At 41.1% G+C, this 18,233-nt stretch overlaps 2 long non-coding RNA genes across 2 annotated transcripts in view; one reads left to right on the top strand and one right to left on the bottom strand.

Annotated features, from left to right (window-relative positions):
* Nucleotides 1-6,066: 6,066 nt before the first annotated feature.
* LOC144282375 (uncharacterized) overlaps nucleotides 6,067-18,233 on the bottom strand; it is a 36,505-nt gene continuing 24,338 nt past the window's right edge. The window contains exons 3-6 of the long non-coding RNA XR_013350816.1: nucleotides 17,802-17,895; nucleotides 15,954-16,625; nucleotides 10,948-11,922; nucleotides 6,067-6,239 (exon numbers count right to left, since the gene is read on the bottom strand). This is a non-coding gene — a long non-coding RNA (uncharacterized LOC144282375). The remainder of the gene's footprint in view (nucleotides 6,240-10,947; nucleotides 11,923-15,953; nucleotides 16,626-17,801; nucleotides 17,896-18,233) is intronic.
* LOC144282374 (uncharacterized) lies at nucleotides 12,027-14,721 on the top strand. The gene is made up of 3 exons (XR_013350815.1): nucleotides 12,027-12,518; nucleotides 13,957-14,036; nucleotides 14,459-14,721. It is a non-coding gene; the product is annotated as an uncharacterized LOC144282374 (long non-coding RNA).

Here is an 18,233-nt window from a genome sequence, read left to right as displayed (position 1 = left end):
CCAGCCTGAGACCTGGCATGTATGTAGACCTTCCAGTTACAGAAGCCAATAGATCTTCTTCAATGTTAAAGCCAGTTTACATTTTCTGTTACTTACACTAAAGAGTCAGACATGTAGGTATATGCCTTATTTGTTTGTTTGTTTGTTTGTTTGTTTGTTTGTTTGTTTATTTATATGGAGGAACTCCTCTTCATTAGTATCCCAGATTTTTAAGTAAATGTTTTATTAAGAGTAACTTCACAATTGAAATTTTTGTCAATATTTTCTTTTAAAAAATAAATAGGGATTGAATTAGATAATCTCTTTATCTACATCCCAGATCTAAAAACACATGCTTCTTTGAAAATTCAAACTACAATTGCATGAAATTTTTGAATTTTAGATGTTTCAAACATAGGTTTCAGGTGTTTCAGGAAGCTATTTGCTTTATGACAAACTCTCCCAATTTAGAGAAAATACTGCCAGTTGTGGTTTTATGCATATTTATGATCTTTAAAAGTGGAGAGAATGAACCATAATTCTAGTAAGAGGGATGGAAAAATGTAGACAAAACTCATTAGCCTTGTCAGACATTTGATAAATAATTATAAACCAACTGCAGTAAGAGGTATGCATAAAGCCAACCTTTGATCTCTTTGAAAACAACTGTTCCCTCAACAATTTAAAATTTTAATCACATGTAATGTATCTTCAAGTATAGAACACATAAATGTTCCTTCAAATCTGCCCAAGTCTGGATCATTTTCCATATGATCGTTAGTTAAGAAGCAGATTCTGCTCTATACCACATTTAAATAATGGGCTAAATAGCATATAATTTGGGGACTAATCAGCAAAATGTTTATCATACACTAAATGTAATCTTTCCCACATTAACACCGTTGTTAGGCTGCAGAGAGATTAACTACACCAAAGAAATATACTCATTAGCTTTTAATGATCGTAACAGACAGATACCATAGCTTTAAATTGCTTTTCAAAGTCTGGTTTCTATTTTTATAATCAATGTTCTAACTAAACATTTATCATTATGAAGACAAATCCTGTAAGTCATACACATATTTCTGTCTCCCTATGACAGACATTGATTTAGAAAGGAGAGACTAGATCCAACCTCCAGGAAACAGCTGGTCTCCTCAGATAAGGAAATCATCGAACTGGCTTTTAATATTATAAGAAAAAAGGAGAGAGAAAGAAAAAAAGGAGAGACCATAGGAGCAGACAACAAAAATCTGAACTACCTAGATGAGACAACACAATTTATAATTCACAGAACATAACTTAATTATACTTCTTGATAGTCTACTTTAAACTATAGGTCATGTCTTCTAAATCAAAACTGCCAGCTTTGCCACTGATAGCAGAATGAAATGTTCTGAGAAAATCAGGCTGCATGAAAAGGGTTAAAAGAGGACACCTGAAATTCTGGGGAAATAAATCTGCAAAACAGGCCACTCTAAAAAGTGCAAATAGCAGTAAAAGCTTAAAGAAAGTTAAATGCCCAGGAAAATGCTTTATTGTCTTCTTACATGAATAGGTCCCTATGGCACAATGATTTAATAAATACAGGTACATGATGTTATCAGAATATCTGCAAATTTCCCCAGGTAATTGATGATGGAATGCTATTTGTCCAAATTTCAAAAGTTTTAGAAATGAAGTTGTTGGGCATGTTCCCTTTTTAAGAAATGAACATAAATCAGATTTATCTTTTCCTAGTTTTCTCTCCTAGAAGAATCTCTACTGGAATTTTCATAATGTCAACATTAAAAGAAAAAATCATTATCTTTGCTTTATTTGGGACTAAATGTCACCTAAAGAAATGAAAATGTTAATGAAAGACCGTTTCATTTCAAGTCAGTCGGCTGGCTCTGTTTAAGCAATAGTTTTCCTTGGTCAACTTATTTTTTTTTTTTAAGAACTGGAGAATTTGGAAGGGACTTCTTTTTCCCAAATTTGTAAAACACTCTGAAGGCTCTGAGAAGGGAGGTGTCCACTGAGTATATGAAAGATGTTATTTAGAAATTTCTACTTGGCCCACTAATGGTTCCTCTGTACAGTGTTGAAGAGAGCAGTTGCCCACACTTTATGTCATAATGTTCATTCTCAGTATGTTTTTTGTTTTCTTATAGCTAAAAGTGATTGTAAGACATGTACTTCTGGAATTATGTGAGCCAGTTACTAACCTTTAATTAATGCAACTCCAGGGTGGAGGAGTTCACCAGCATAGGTAATACAAACCTGCAGACAATCCCCAAATCCTCGTTTTGGAAATTAAAATGTATTACATGATTTTAAAAATATATTCAATTTTTAAATTATATTTACCTTGCCCTAGTACTACAATGGGTTTGCTTTTCTAGGCCACAGCAACGGTAACCTCTGAATATTTCAATGATGAGGGAAATTATCCTGGTTAAAAAAAAAAAATCAGTGAATACAATTTTTATATATTAAAATAAATATATTTCTTAATCAAATAAGAATATTAAAATTAAATATATATCAAATATGAGAAATATATGTCTTAGTAAGGTAAATTTATATTTTAGTATATAGTGAAATAAAAAATATAGGGGTGCCTGGGTGGCTAAGTTGGTTGAGCATCTGATTCTTGGTTTTGGATCAGGTCATGATCTCATTTCATGAGATAGAGTACCACATCAGGCTCTGCTCTCAGTGCAGAGTCAGCTTGAGATTCTTTCCCCTCCCTCTCCATCCCTGTCTGAACACACACACACACACACACACACACACACACACACACAAAGGCCTCCCTTGGATGTTAAAGAAATTTCTTGAAAAAGAAGTCTGGAGGTAAACAGATCAAAACTGGAGTGGGGGCTTTTATCTTTCAATTCTACCATCCTAGCACAGGGCTTCAATCTCAAGGTTATATTATCATGTGATTGCAAGTTGCAAGCCTGAAAGAGGACAAAGCAGAGGACAGAGAGGAGATGGCTCTCAGTTGGATCAACTTTTAAACAATCTTCCTGGGAGTCCCATGCAACACTTTATCTTGTACGCTACTGGCTACAATATGGTCATAAGGCCAAATGTAGCTACAAAGCAGCCTGGGGGGTACAGTCTAAAATCCAGTGACAATGTGAACAGTTGATATTGGGATAGTGTTATACATAGGAGGGGGAGAGCGGAACAGAGGCCCTGCTCTGCTGCAAATCTTTCAGTTAGCATAGTATCATCTACACTAGACACTAGCAGTCTGGACCCAGAATGTCTGATAAAATTCTGGCTCAGACCCTATGAGCCGTATGACCTTGTGCAAGAGTCTATGTTCAACTGTTAAGAGGACTAAGTGAATTAATACATGTAAAGCACTTGGAATCTGCCTATCACGAAATCAATACTCAAGATATGCTAATTAATAATAGTTTATTTTGAAGTGTTAGTTTATTCTAAAAAGAATGGATTATCTCCTGGAATTCTGTGCATCTTAAATATGTTGGTCTATTTAGTAAGAATCTTCTAAAAGTCCCTTGACATTCAAAATTTGTCAGGTTTTTAAATTCCTTCTAGCAGTAACATTTTGCAATTCTTTGATTGCTCTATCTTTGCTATTTGAGGGATTAGGTGGGGCTGCATCATTCCTTAATGCCTGAAGGTTGCGTAACATTTGAAAATTGAATTTATTTCGTGATGCTGATCCTTTTTTTTTAATGTCAAATACACTTTTTTTTGTAATTGAGTTGGGTCTATTGGGAATAATTCTCATGGAGGACAAAAAAAAGGATGGAGAGAGAGAGAGAGAAGGTATCAAAGAAAAATCCTTCAGAAATGAAAAGGTTACCCACTGTTAGCAACTTTCAAACTATTCTTAAGAGTTTTTGAGCCACTGTCTCAGGTAATGATGGGCGAGGGTCATCACCTTCTTAGCCCCTGGCTGGTCACTCCCCTCTTTACCTAAGGAAGCAGAGAATATGCTAGGGATTTGGTTAGCACAGTTATATAGGTTGCCTCCCTTTATCTGCCTTTGGCTTCTTGAGGTCCTACATTATTCCCATTTCCACCAGAAGAAACCAAAGGGTTCAGGAAGATGAGACATCTAGACTGAAAACTCAAAGTGGTGAGTGGCAAATCCCATGCAACCTCTTCAATACATCCTGCTCCTCTTAGGAGTTTACTGATGCAACTAAACTCCTAAACATGGATTTGAAAGGGACTGAGCAGCCTGAGAGAGGCACACAGCTCATGGAAGGCAACCTCATCTTTGTCTATAGGATGTGAGTTCTGTCTTTTCTGAGAGTCTGGAAAGAATGTGCCATCTTGGGTTGTGAAGAGACAGATTAATCTTTCTGCTAGCAAAACTAGTTTTTCAATCATCCAGTGGGCACTGATATCATATATTGATACACATGGAGGGAGCATTTTGGGGAAGATGAGATTGTTTTGTTTTGGCTCAAGGAAGAGGCTTTTATTATTGTTTTATGTTTGTGTGTGCGTAAGTCAGTGAGTGTGTGTGTGTGTGTGTGTGTGTGTGTGTGTACAGACACACGCACGTGCATTTGGGGTACCAACGAGAAGAAAGGAAGGACAGGTTGGTAGGATATCTGAGGCACATCAGCTGAAGGGTGCACTTTTAAGTCTTTCTCTTAGGAGGTATAATCAGGTCTAGAAGCTGAAGAGCAGGGCTTCTGAAGGATTGCAAAACTAGAGGCATAAACAATGCTGTTCTCAGGTCATGAAAGATGAGCATACTTTTCTAATCAAATCTCCAAGGGAAAGGACTCCAGCGATTAGGAAGTGTGGGTGCATAATGGTCTCACATATTCAACAGGCTTGTAGTAAGGACCTACTGTGTGCTATACCAACCGGGAAAAAACCCCTAGCTGGGATTGCCATTAGGTTTCCAAAAATGCTCGACTTAGGGGATTTCCAAGGTCTGGATCCAGGATGAGATATAGTTCCTGCCCCTCATTTCTAATCACATAGAAGACACTAACAACAGCCATGAATTTTTCTATATAAAAGGGCATATCCATCAACAATATGTGGAGGTATTAGAGTTACATTGATCAGTACAACCCATTACGATTACTTTAAACAAGTGAGCAAAGGGGGCAAGGAAGATAGAGGGGGTGAATAAGCATAACCTCAATGTCAGCAGAGCTCCCTGCCTTTGCAATTACAATAAAGTTATAATAATAATAATAATGATAATAATAATAATAAATAAACAAATCCTTCCTATACACTCACAATAATGGTCCCTGCTCTAAGTCCTTTGCGTGCCTTAATTCACTGAATGCTCGCAACGTCCTTTTGAATAAGGATCCTGAAGCACCTACATTATAAACACCACTATACAGACAAGGGCACTTTAACACAGAGTTAACACAAGTTATGTAACATGTCTAAGGCCAAACAACTAGTAAAGGAGGAGTTGGGGTTTGAACCAATTGCAAACAGAACTGGGTTAAATCATATTCCATGTGTGATGGGAGAGTCTCATCCCTATTCATCTCCTCAAGAATTTTAGAGACAGGGTGACATCTTATCACCTCTGTTTTCTTCATCACCTCTGTTCCAATCTGATGCTTTTGCTGAATTATTGCAGTACGTGGATTGTTTTTACCTTCCTCCACATAACGTCTTGTTCTCTACTATTGATTTGATACATAACCCCTTTTTCTTAATTTTCACTGTATATATGTATATCCATATATATTCATTCATTCATATATATTCACAGAAGATATACATACAAAGATATATACGCATATATATGTGCGTATCTATATATGCACATAAGACCATCATATGAGTCAAAGAATTGATTGACTAGACAGTTTTTAAGGAATTATGAAACAAAAGTTAGATCTATGACCAGAATCAGCATTTTAATGCCATTAGCTTGAGATTAGGAATCATAGACACAAAATGGCATTCCCAAAAAGCTAATATATATACATGTGTTATGTTTGGTTAGCATCACTTTTCAAAATGGCAATTTGAATACCTTCTTGAGAAGGCAAGCACCTTCCAACTTACCCACCCTAGGCCTTACCTCTCCCTGCTGCTTCAGGCAGGTCAGCTTTATTTGCTTGCATCACCACTCTGAACCAGGAAAGCACTTCCATGAGCCATCCTAATAACAGTTTCTCTGCATTAAGCAAGTATAATTCTTGGGTTGTCAGCTTTTAGCTTCTGGAGTTGAAAACCAGAAGGCAGAATGTAGGATATGTGGGATGGAGAGTCCAGTATACATTTCATCCATATTTCTAGAGGGGGGGGGGAAGATCACTGTTACATAATGTTTATTATTTCATTATTGATCATTTGTTAGCAAGAGTAGAAAAAAAATCTATCTCCAAATAAATTTGCAGAATCTTAAAAAACCATAATCCGTTCTTCTCATAAAACAAAACAGTAGGGAGGCCTGGGTGGCTCAGCGGTTTAACACCTGCCTTTGGCCCAGGGTGTGATCCTGGAGTCCCAGGATTGAGTCCCACATTGGGCTCCCTGCATGGAGCCTGCTTCTCCCTCTGCCTGTGTCTCTGCCTCTCTCTCTCTCTGTGTGTGTCTCTCATGAATAAATAAATAAAATCTTTTAAAAAATTAAAACAAAACAGTATACAATTTGGTCTATGCTTCCTGACTAGGGACAGAGGCCAAAAATTTGTACAGGTAAAAGCCAGACTCCTGGAAAGAGAAAACTGGGAAAAGAAAGGGTTGTTAGAACTTCAAAGTAACTGAAACCTTCAGATGATACCAACCAGTCAATTTAAATAAGGTCATTTGAGGTGGGCTGGCACAACTTCTCCAGTGTTTCTGAAAGCCTTAAAGGTAGCAGTGGCTCTCATTCAATCACTCATTCATTCATTCAAAACTATGTGTCGGGGTCCACCCTGAGTCACGCACTGCTCTAGGTCCTTGGATGTGACGATAGGAGGAAACAAAGCAGACCAAACTCCTCCATCTGGGAGGGAAGGCCAGGCCCCAAGCAAACATATGGTTTATACAGTAGTTTCAGAAAGGTGACTAAGCCCTCTAAAGCGACACAAACAAAAAGCAAACACTTAAAAAGCAAAGAAACAGGGGCCTAGGGAGGCCAGAGCCACCGAGGAGCTTCCTGTAGGTTCCGAGAGAGTCAGAGAGCTCACATTAGAGAGAAACACTCAGAAGGCAAGATGCAGCTTCCTGTTCCTAAAATGACCATCACTCCTGCTGCTCAGAGTCCACGTTCTCCCAGGTGCCTCAGCCTTCCTTTATCCCTATTCTCCTCGTCTGTTCCCTTCCACACACCCCCATTCCGATTTATTATATCTTCAAATGAGTTTCGTCCACTTTTGTTTCCCCTCTTCCCCCAACCTAGGGGCTCCAGATCTCACCCCACACCCCTCTTGTATTTACCAAGGCATTTTTTCCTTACCCAGCTAAGAAATGTTTAGCAGATCGCCAAACCATCCTGAACCTACAATTTCATCTCTATTTTCTGCGCATTGTTCCTCTTTTCTACTTGGTTCAGAAATGTCTGTGCGGAACCATTGTGTTCCATCCGGAAAGCAAACTGGAATAAGGCCATTACTTTGTATGATATTATTTGCAGTGACTTTTTCCCACTCAAGCGGCAAGAACTTTGCTTAATGATTTTTTATTCAAAATATGAGAAAGCTTTTCACATTCCTTTTTTCGCTAAGGATATAATATGTATTCTAGGACAAGATAAATGTGCAGTTATCTGAGGGGGGAGAAATGACTTTTCTTTGACAAAAAATATCATTTAATTTTAGGAAGAACTATTAGCCAATAGAACCACTCAGTTAAGAGTTGCAACAAGTAATTTCAGTTGTGGGTGCTAAAGATAATGAACCACTTCTCTTTCGCTTATCACTGGAAATGGCCAAATCATTATGGATCTCAGTAGTAACTAATGGTCTAAGACAACAGGGTTGAGCAAATGACTATTTTATAGCTCAGTGACTCTTCGAATGCAGGCTAGACCATTCAGGTATTTAAGTGTTATCCACGGCCTCTTAAATTGAACAAATGAGTCTATAATAATTAAAATACTATAAATACCAGTGACACAGTTCCTGAGTTTTCAAAGAGATTCTCTATTCCTAAGGGAGCAAAATGAGGTGTTGCCTTGTTAGGGATGCACTGTTTATACCTAGAAGCATCCTGACAAGCTGGCGAAGAGGCTCATTTGTGTACCCGTGGTCCCTCAGCAGCCCCCCCCCTTTCCCCGGAAGTTTCCACGAAGGGGGCACTGAAAGGTGACAGCAGCTGAGCTCACTTCACTCTTTCTAGGGTTTTGCATCTCAATGAGCAGCCCTCTCACTTCTGAGTCAGGCTTCACCAACATGTCACTCTCTACAAGATCGCAACGCATCAGGGCAATAAAAAGTAGTTTCTATTTTTTAAATGATTGGAGACACCCTATGCAGAAGGTCTTCCATCTCCTCACCTTTGGGTGGATATCCCATTTTCACAAGAGAAAATGTTGTTACAGTCTCTTCTGGAGAGAGGAAGTTCAAATGAAGTTACCTTGATATATAACTATATTAACACTGGGCACAAACAATGATTCAGGGGAACTTTCTATTGCTTTCAAAACACTTAAAGAACAAGAACTATATTATTAATTATAGCTCTGAAATATTTTGTTGACCTTCTGCTAAAGGCATACAAGAACACTGAACCAAGGTCTAACAAAATGGCACTGAGAGGAGGTCAGGTAGTGAGGTCAGGTACTACCTTGTTGAAGTTTAATTAGTTGTACCTCTGGGGTCCTGGAGAAACTACCTGAGTAACCATAATAAATTGGCTTCCACGAAATAGGGAAAACATACCCTTACAGGGACATTTTCAAGAAGATATGACCTAAAAAAAAAAAATGTGGTTGATATTTTTTGATTGACTGTTTGGGGAATGCTGTTTCCTAACAGATAGGATTCATGTCTTTTTTCATTAATTCTGGAGTATATCTAGCCCAGGGCACTTACCAGATAAAGGTTCAAGCCATTCATAGAATCACGGACTGAAGGAAGCTCAAGAGGCCACAGCCAATAGTTCCCTGACTATAGGAAGCACCCAACTCAAAAAATTATATTTTTTAAAAGGTAAATTCTTATCTTTTCTCAGAAAAAAAATAAAAAATAAGACATTCCAAACATTTTCTTAAAGGCAAGAAGGTCTTCCTAATATTTCGCTACAATCCCTTTTAACCTGTCAAGTGTAGAAGCAGAGAACAGCTGCTTAAAATCATTCTCATAGCTTCGTTACTTCGTTCTGTGAAGATGGTGATTAAGATCTTTCTGTCCCCAGGGTTCTTAGCCTGGGGACAGAAACCTAGTTCTTTAATGTTCTTTCACAAGACTGGTCCCCAAACCACTAATAACATCTTATTTATTTATTTTTATAATAAATTTATTTTTAATTGGTGTTCAATTTACCAACATACAGAATGACACCCAGTGCTCATCCCGTCAAGTGCCCCCCTCAGTGCCCGCCTACCATTCACCCCCACCCCCCGCCCTCGTCCCCTTCCACCACCCCTAGTTCGTTTCCCAGAGTTAGGAGTCTTTATATTCTGTCTCCCTTTCTGATATTTCCCACACATTTCTTCTCCCTTCCCTTATATTCCCTTTCACTATTATTTATATTCCCCAAATGAATGAGAACATATAATGTTTGTCCTAATATTTTAAAATGGATCCCTTAGAGATCGCCAGGTTCTCCTCAGCAGACTCCCATTGTAAGACTCATGCTTCTGAAAGCAGTGGCTTTTAACAACCTTCTCTTCTTGTTCTATTTTTAAAATGATTGGAGACATCCTATGCAGAAGAAGGTCTTCCATCTCCTCACCTTTGGGTGGATATCCCATTTTCACAAGAGAAAATGTTGTTACAGTCTCTTCTGGAGAGAGGAGGTTCAAATGAAGCTACCTTGATACATAACTGTATTAACACTGGGCACAAATAATGATTCAGGGGAACTGAAGCAGAACCCTTTCTCCTCAAGAACCACTTTTCTTGTCCAGTATACTACAGGGTGATCAACTGGCCTGGTTTGCCAGGCTCCAAGGGTGGTCCTGAGATGTGGTTATGTACGGTGCTAAAGCCAGGAAAATCCCAAGAAAACCTGGATGAGTTCATCCTCCTAAAAATAAAGGCCAGCCTGTTCAGACTGGTGGGGGAGTGGTGGGATGCTTGGAGCCCTACGGTTCTCCCCAAAACTCTAGCCTCTGGAACCACTTTAACAGAGCTCCCAAGGCTCTGAGGAACTCATCCTGAAAATCAGGCTTTCCAAGAATATTTAGCATAGTGCTAAGTATAGAGTGGTTGGTTGCTCAGTAGCAGCAGCACCAGTACCATTTTGGGCATGGTGATTCTTTGTTGTGGGGAGCTGTCCTGTAGGATATTTTGCAACATCTTTGGCCTCTATCTACTAGTACCCTCCCAACTGTGACAACCTAAAACATCTTTGGAGATCATCAAATACCTCCCAACCCCACCCTATTGAAAACCACTCGTATTGGGATAATCCTCTCATCCTGTCAAGCTGTAACCCACTAGGTAGGTCATAAAAATCAATGTAGTGGTTCATGCTAGCATTAAAACAATGGGTAAAGGGTAGGATAGGATAGAATAGGATAGCCTAGAATGGAATAGAGTGTAGAATCTCCCATGTAGAAAGGGTATTATTTTGTGAAACATTTTTTTCAGATTTATATATATGTATATGTACATGCATGAGGTCACAATGTACGTTTTTACCACGAGTCACTCTCAAAAAAGTCTGAAGACTGCTCTGCTAGGATCTGCCCGTCCTATTTGCACATGTTCATGTTAGGACACATCCTTCTGCTCTTCCTTCACCCACCCATCCCATCTAGCCTCTGAAACTCAAGTTGCCAGTCTCTTACAAAATCAATCCCATCAGTGGCTTATATTTATGACGACTGAATTATCCCATATGAATTACCTGTGAAACCTCTCGCTGTTTGCATGTATCCACTTCTCCAAATGGTCAAGGTCACCTTGAACTTGATTTAAGTTCACAAAAGCAGGCGTCACTGACAGGTTTGATATGAACATATTTTATTCTACTGTTCAAGTCACTCCCTGTAATTGTGTCAGCTCTCAAAGAAATACTTGTGGGGTGCAGGCTGCTCCCACCTAGAAGCATGATTTGTTTATGTCCCCTCAGGTAAATACTACAGGTTCTCAAATCTGAGCCATTTCTCACTCTAGGCTTCATTTCACTCCTTCATTTCACTATTTGGGCCATACCATCCATGGCATTTTGCTTTAAATCAAGGCTGTCCGGCATGCAGCTGATGGTCTCAGATTATGCACAGACCACACCTCATGGATACAGCAATAATAAAACCAGGACCCGGGGGACCCTGGGACAGTGCCTAGTAAAGAAAATCACTGACGTTTTTGTCTTCCTGAAGCTGTGGGGACTGAGGGCCTCATAGATTTGTAGGCCTTACTCCGAGATCAGTTGGGCCATTAGAAAGAAATTATGGTGGGTTTGATTTTTAGTGGGAATAAACATTGCCAGTAGTCCATCGAAGATCATTTGTCTTGGTCCTCCATTCACTTATGGTCAAGAAGTAAAAGTCAGCAAAACTGAAGGATTTGTGTTTTTGGAATGATGCTGAGCATAATCAGCCTGAGCTGATGTGATCTCAAGGCCAGGAAAGAGGAATTCTCAGGAGCTCTTTGTCCACAATTGTTCAGATAACAGTGAGGGGATTCAGGGCCATTAGCAGTTGGCTATCACAGATGTAATGGGTTGAATCACGTCCCCCCAAAATTCACATGTTAAGGTCTGAATCATCCATTCTTCAGAAGGTGACTTCTTTTTTGGAGATTGGGTCTCCTTCTTTATAGAAGTAATCAAGTTAAAATGAAGTCATTAGGGTGGTCCCTAATTCAGTAGGACTGGCATCTGTAAAAAATTTGGAGACAGACACGGACAGATGTAAAGACTGGAGCTATGATGTCACAAAATAAAGAACTACAAGACACTGTGATTCAGACTTCTGGCCTCCAGAACTATGAGACAATAAGGTTGTTTAGGCCTCCCGGTCTGTAGTACTTCATTATAGCAGTCCTAGCAAAATAACAGAGCGGAGGATGGAACTACCACTTTCTCATCACAAGCACAAAAATATACACACCACACACACTATACACACGCACATACCACACACACATACCACAAGCACCACACACACATACACCGAACACACCACATTCACATATACAACCTGATACTTTCATTCCTATTATCTTTCTGTTCCATTTTGCTGATTAAAGATCTCTTTAAAACTACTTATCTTATGAAATAAGACATCATTCAAACCAACTCCCTTTCTCTCTTTCTCCAACTTTCCTTCTCTTTCTTATGAGGAAATGAGTAGAGAAAATTTAAAGTACACATCCTAGGCCCCATTTTGCTAAAGCACTTTTGGGAGCACAATCAAGATTTTTCTGCTTCAGAGTCACAGTTTTTCCCAGAAGAACTTCTCAAACTATCATGAGGTAAGTCATGGAGGTCTGGTTAAAATGTTGAGTCTGACTGATTTAAGAGATCTAAAGCATGGCCTGAGATCCTGCATTTCTAACCAGCTCTCAAGTGAGGCCAATGCTACTGGACAGCAGACTGCATGCTGAGTGGCAGGGTTTATAGGAAAGCAATGTTTCCCAAATCTGGTCCATCATCAAAATTCATCTTGGACCTACTGAAATCTGAATTTCCAGAGAAGGGGCCCAGAGATTTTTTTTTTTTTTTTTAAGAACAATCCCTAGATAATTAACATCATCATCAAGGTGTGGGAATTACTATTCCATATCCCACTGCTCTTTAGCTGGGTTTTCACACTATGGAACAAGGAGAAGGGAATGAAGTTCCAGGATTAAGCAGCCCAGACCCAGATATCATGGCAACAAGGCCTTGGGAGGATTCCTGAGCTAGCTGGGTGTGGGAGTTAATAACCGTTAACAGCAGGGTATCCCTGGGTGGCTCAGTAGTTTAGCTCCTGCCTTGGGCCCAGGGCGTGATCCTGGAGTTCCAGGATCGAGTCCCACATTGGGCTCCCTGCATGGAGCCTGCTTCTCCTCTGTCTGTGTCTCTGCTTCTCTGTGTGCGTGTGTCTTTCGTGAATAAACAAATAAAATCTTAAAAAAAAAAATAACCATAACAGCAAAGTTGGGTAAATATTTAGAGCTGTGTTTTGGGAGAGGGTGGCAACAGACATGATTAAAGAAGGTAAAGGAGGAGGAGGAGATGTGGAGACACTAAATCCAACTAGAAATCTATCACGTCTCCCACACACTTTGAGTTTCCAGGGGTACAACTAAGACTAATAGCGTGAGATTTCCAATTAATGTTGGTAATGGAAGAACTCAAAGATGATAATACAATAAGCACACCAGGACAGGAGATGGCACAGATGTGGGCTTCCTAGGGTATGGGTGAATTTCTGTACCAACCTTGTCAATGTGACCACATCAACAATGGTTTGAATATCAGATCTAATGTCAGTTTCTGGATTAAGGATAAATAACGCAGCATTTGCCAGTGTGAAGTTCTTAACTATACTTAAATCACCTACCCATAGAGCTGAGTTGTAGGAAGTTATGGTTTACGCCTGGGGTGCAGTTCAAAGTTAAGCACCTTGTGGATGCTTGCTAAGGACTTGTTGACTCTCTGATTGCACCCTGCCATGAATGCCTAGCTCCTCTGTATTTTCTATAATCTTGCCAGATGCACTGGAACCAGAGAAGCACCAGGGTGGGAGATTTCTCCCATCTCTCTTTCTCTGCAAAAACTCCCTGAGCTGCTTATAAATATGCTGATCAAAACCTGCATCAAAGAGAAAATGCATTTCCATATTCCCAGTTTCCTTTATGATCAGAGAATGGATCAAAGAGAAAACACATCTCCCCATTCCCATTTTTCTTTTCATTCCTGATTTAGAGGTCAGACATGATTCACATGTGGGAATAGAACAAGCAAGGAGAAGTCCATTTAGGGGCAGAAGTCCATACGAGCTCAAGGTACAAGAATTTTCAAATTCTTTCCCCAGATGCACTTACACAGATAGAAAAATGTCTTAATTCTTTTACTTAATAGATTCCATTTTACTAAAAGACGATAATAACCATTTTTACAATTTGATACTTGAAAGAAAAAGGAAAAGTATTGTAAGCCTTAATATAGTACATGATGGTCTATTTAATTTTAGTCATAATGCCTAATTCAAAAATAGTATTTTAGGATTTCAATTGCACTTTAGATATAGCTAAAAGATGAAAATGAATTTGCTCCTTTTAATTGAAACTGTTCCAAGATCCATCTCAAAACTGACTCACTTCCTTGGTTGTTTAATTGATGATGACTAGGTTAAGTTTGAAAATTTTAATTGTTGACATTTCTCTCAATATTTTCCTGTCATTTCTTTTTTGCTTTAATTTTACAGACCCAGAAGTAGGAACCCATGCTGTGAACATGAGTAATTTTCTTAACAACTTAGTGTGAATTAAAGAAATTAAAGTATGCTGTCGTGTTTGTTTGAACAGCTTACCTAGGATTATAATATTAATGTCTCTGCTTTCTTTTGGTGAAGGTGCTATTGACCTGAAACAGTTTTGTTACATATTTTAGAGACAGTGCCTATACAGAAAACAAATAAGCTATTTCACTTCATAGCTCCACTAGATAAAGAACTCGGTATACATTTCAATATACCCAACAATGTGATTCCAGTAACAATGTATTGACTATAGTGAACTAAAATAAATGCAATTTCTTAATATCTAAAAAGTAATTATTTATCTTGTTACAGGGATTGCTAAACATGCATTCCTAATTTGAAAAAGAAAGGAGGAAGGAAGGAAGGAGGGAAGATAGGAGGGTGGGAAGGAGAGAGGGGACAAGGGAGGGAGGGGAGACAGCAGGGAGGGAGGGAAAGCAGGAAGGAAGGAGGCAGGCAGGAGGGAGGCAGGAGGGAAAGAGGGAAGAGAGGGCAGACTGGCAGGAAGTCCTAAATTCTCTTTACTTTTAAATCCGCCAACTGTGTTGCTAAGGCCACACCACACCTTCCTGAAGATTAGCTTCTAGAAAATGAGGCCAACTGCATCAGATGGCATATAAGATCCTTGTCAGGTCTGCTGTTCCATGATTCTGTGTAAGAAAACTAGACTTGCAATGTGCATAAAGGTTACCTTATAGATATGTGGTGTTCCCTATTTTACTTTTGAAAGCCTGAACTTCTAGAGCTCTCCTACATTCCTCTGTGGTGTTAAAAAAGAACTCTCTCCAACATTCATAGAAGACTTTTACCACTCTCACCATGGGCCCGGGGCAGAAATTTCCCCAGGTCTGCTGCGTTCGCAGTTCTTTTCACTTTAAAGGGAAGCCTCTTCCTTGAAGCCGCTTCAGAGTGGACCACGTGGAGGCCCAGCCCTGAAAGACCCCAGTGACTCCCGGGGAGCCTCCCTGCTTCCTGCCAGCGCCCCCCGGGCCTTGCCTTCCAGCGGCGCCGGGATCCTTCTGGTCTTTGAGCGCGAATTCTCTGCGTGCTCCTCGCAGTAGATCAATTTCTGGCCTAAATCCTTCCTTTCGTGTTTGTGCCGTCACTTCACGGTCACGTTATCACTGCTCAGGAGGCTCCCTGAGAGCACAGGCTTGCACGCACACACGCGCACACACGTGCATGCACGCACACAGACATCCTGGAGCTCTGTCACCGAAGTATGACTTCTATGCGGCTCCGGAATCTTAACTAACGCCCCCCAGGGGTCCAGCGTCCCGAACCACAGTGTCACGCGGCGGCCTGGCACCGGCCCGAGGAAGGCCGAGCACGCCGCAGGCACGCGGACCCTTCCCCCACAGCCTTCCCCGGGCCTTGACCTTGCACGCGCGGACTTGACCACGCGCGGCAGCCCCCCCCCCCCCCCGCGGGGCCTGCTCACCCCGCCTCCTGCGCGTGTCTTGCCGCGTCTTCCCTTCACGCGGCCGTCTGTCTGTTCCGCCTCGCCCTGTTGCTGCGCCCGAGCCGCCGAGAACCGCAGGTGCTCCGCCCGCCCGGACCGCGCCGCTGCCCAGGAGGCCCTTCCTCACGCCGGACTCCGGCGTCGTCCGCTCGTCCAAGGCCCACGCGTAACCTAGTCGCTTCTGGGGACTCTGCTGCGGCCTCTTCCAAGTCGCGATCACCTCCGACCCCTCCGTTCCTGCCGAGAGCCTTCGGGAGGATGATGGCTGTGACTGGGCCAGGCCCGGCTGCACGCCCGGCAGGGGCCGCCCGCGCGGCAGCGGCACCGACTGCTGGTCTCGTTTCTGCAGTTCGGGGCGAGGCAGCGCACGCAGAGCAATTCTCGGCAGTGACAGAAATCAGGGGGGATGGGCTTCACTTTACACGCGGGGTTTAGAGAGCTTAGCGGTTGTGCCAGAGATCACCCAGGGTCTTGGTCTCTATGATGAACTTGCATACTTTCTCCTCTTCTATGCAGTGTTTTCGTTCATTCATTCATTCATTCATTCATCCAACAAATATCTATTGAGCTCCCACGATGTATCAGGTGTTGTTCTACCCACTGGAGAGACACCCGGACAGAAAACAGAGGATGGTCTTTGCTCCCAGGGAGCTTGCATTTTAGTGAGGGGAGGTGGTAAAAAAAAAAAAAAAAAAAAAGATAAAGATAAAAAAGATAAAAAAAAGGAAAATATGTAGCATTATTAGGTAGCATAAAACACGCTGGAGGAAAAAAGAGAAAGAAAGGGATGGATTGTGGACAGTGAGATTGGCTGATGTCACAATTTTAAACAGTGTGGCCAAAGTAGGCCTCACTGAAAAGGTGGCAGTCAAGTGTTGGAGGACATGAGCAAGCCAGTTATGTGGTTGTCTGGGGGCAACAGCACACCAGGGCCAGATCCAAGGCCCAGGGGTAGAAACAGTGAGTTGACCAGTGTGTGAGGTAAAAGAGGGAATGAGCAGAAGATAAAGTCAGAAGAGAGGGGTGGGCCACCAGTCATGAGGGCCTTGGCAACTGGGATCATTCTTTCCCTCCCTCAGAGTCATGGCTACCAGGGAATGCTGTGTGTGTGAATGTGTGTGTGTTACTGCATCATTAGAACTACGCACTTATGTCCATACAGGCCATTTCCCAACCAGATTATGAACTTCTTAAACACCCAGAACATTTCTCATATCTTGGGGGAACCTCTCTGAGATTCTGAAATACTATACCGAGGAGGGCACATCTGCCAAGACTCCCTACTTCTTAAACCCATGTGGTCTGTGACATTAATCCTTGCCCGCCACATAGAGACGTGGCTTCCGAATCCTGAAGAACTCATTATACTTCAAAGTGTTCCTTCATTATCTATTGCCATTTTTCTTTTTTCCCAGTTTCAAACACAGTAGTAATCATTCAGGACACCAAACACCACCAAAGCCTAACATTCTTCTCCATAGAAAATTTCTGGTGACGTTACGTCAACGACTATGTGCGTTGTATTATCAATAATCCACACCGACAAGGATGGCAACATTATAACTGTGAGATGTGATTTATAAAACCTACCACCAGAAATAAGAGAGAGCAATATCATGCGTCAGTTTTCAACAGCCATTAAGGCTATCACCATAGACTGTGGGACCGCATCGCATGAACTGCCAGCACACTGTGCCAGTGCAAACACAAAACTGAATGATTCTTGGATGCAAGCGTATCCAACTCAGAAATTCTTAAGTGTAATCCAAGGAACACAGCTATTTGCTCACTTGTTTAATAAATATTTATCAGGATAGTACTACATACCAGAATTGGGAAGACAGCAGCAAGTAAAAACAGCTGATGCCATGATTGAGCTCTCATTGATCGAACTGTCATACAGGTGTCAACATGACAAGTGCTATAAACAAAAGGTACATGTGTTAGGAGAGGCTTTAGGAAGGGAATTTGATTAGTCAGGTGAAGACTTATCTGAGGAAGGAAGGCTGGAGCTGTAATCTGAAGGACAAATGGATAATTAACTAGGCCACATGAGAAGAAACCATATCCCAGAGACAGGGAACAGCCTGTGCAAAGGCCCTGTGTTAGGAGGAGCATGGCAAAGCCATAAAGACCACTGGTGATATCATCACATTCCTATCAGGCAAAATGGGTATAAAGACACTGAGAACAAAAGTACAGATGTTCCATGGGAGATCCAGAAAGTCGCTACTGGAGAGAGGGCTGATGAAATTAGGA

The sequence above is a fragment of the Canis aureus genome, chromosome 13 (assembly GCF_053574225.1).
Source record: "Canis aureus isolate CA01 chromosome 13, VMU_Caureus_v.1.0, whole genome shotgun sequence".
In the NCBI taxonomy this organism is placed as follows: domain Eukaryota; kingdom Metazoa; phylum Chordata; class Mammalia; order Carnivora; family Canidae; genus Canis; species Canis aureus.
The sequence above is the reverse complement of the archived record's forward strand: the minus strand, read 5'-3'. Positions and strand labels throughout refer to the sequence as shown.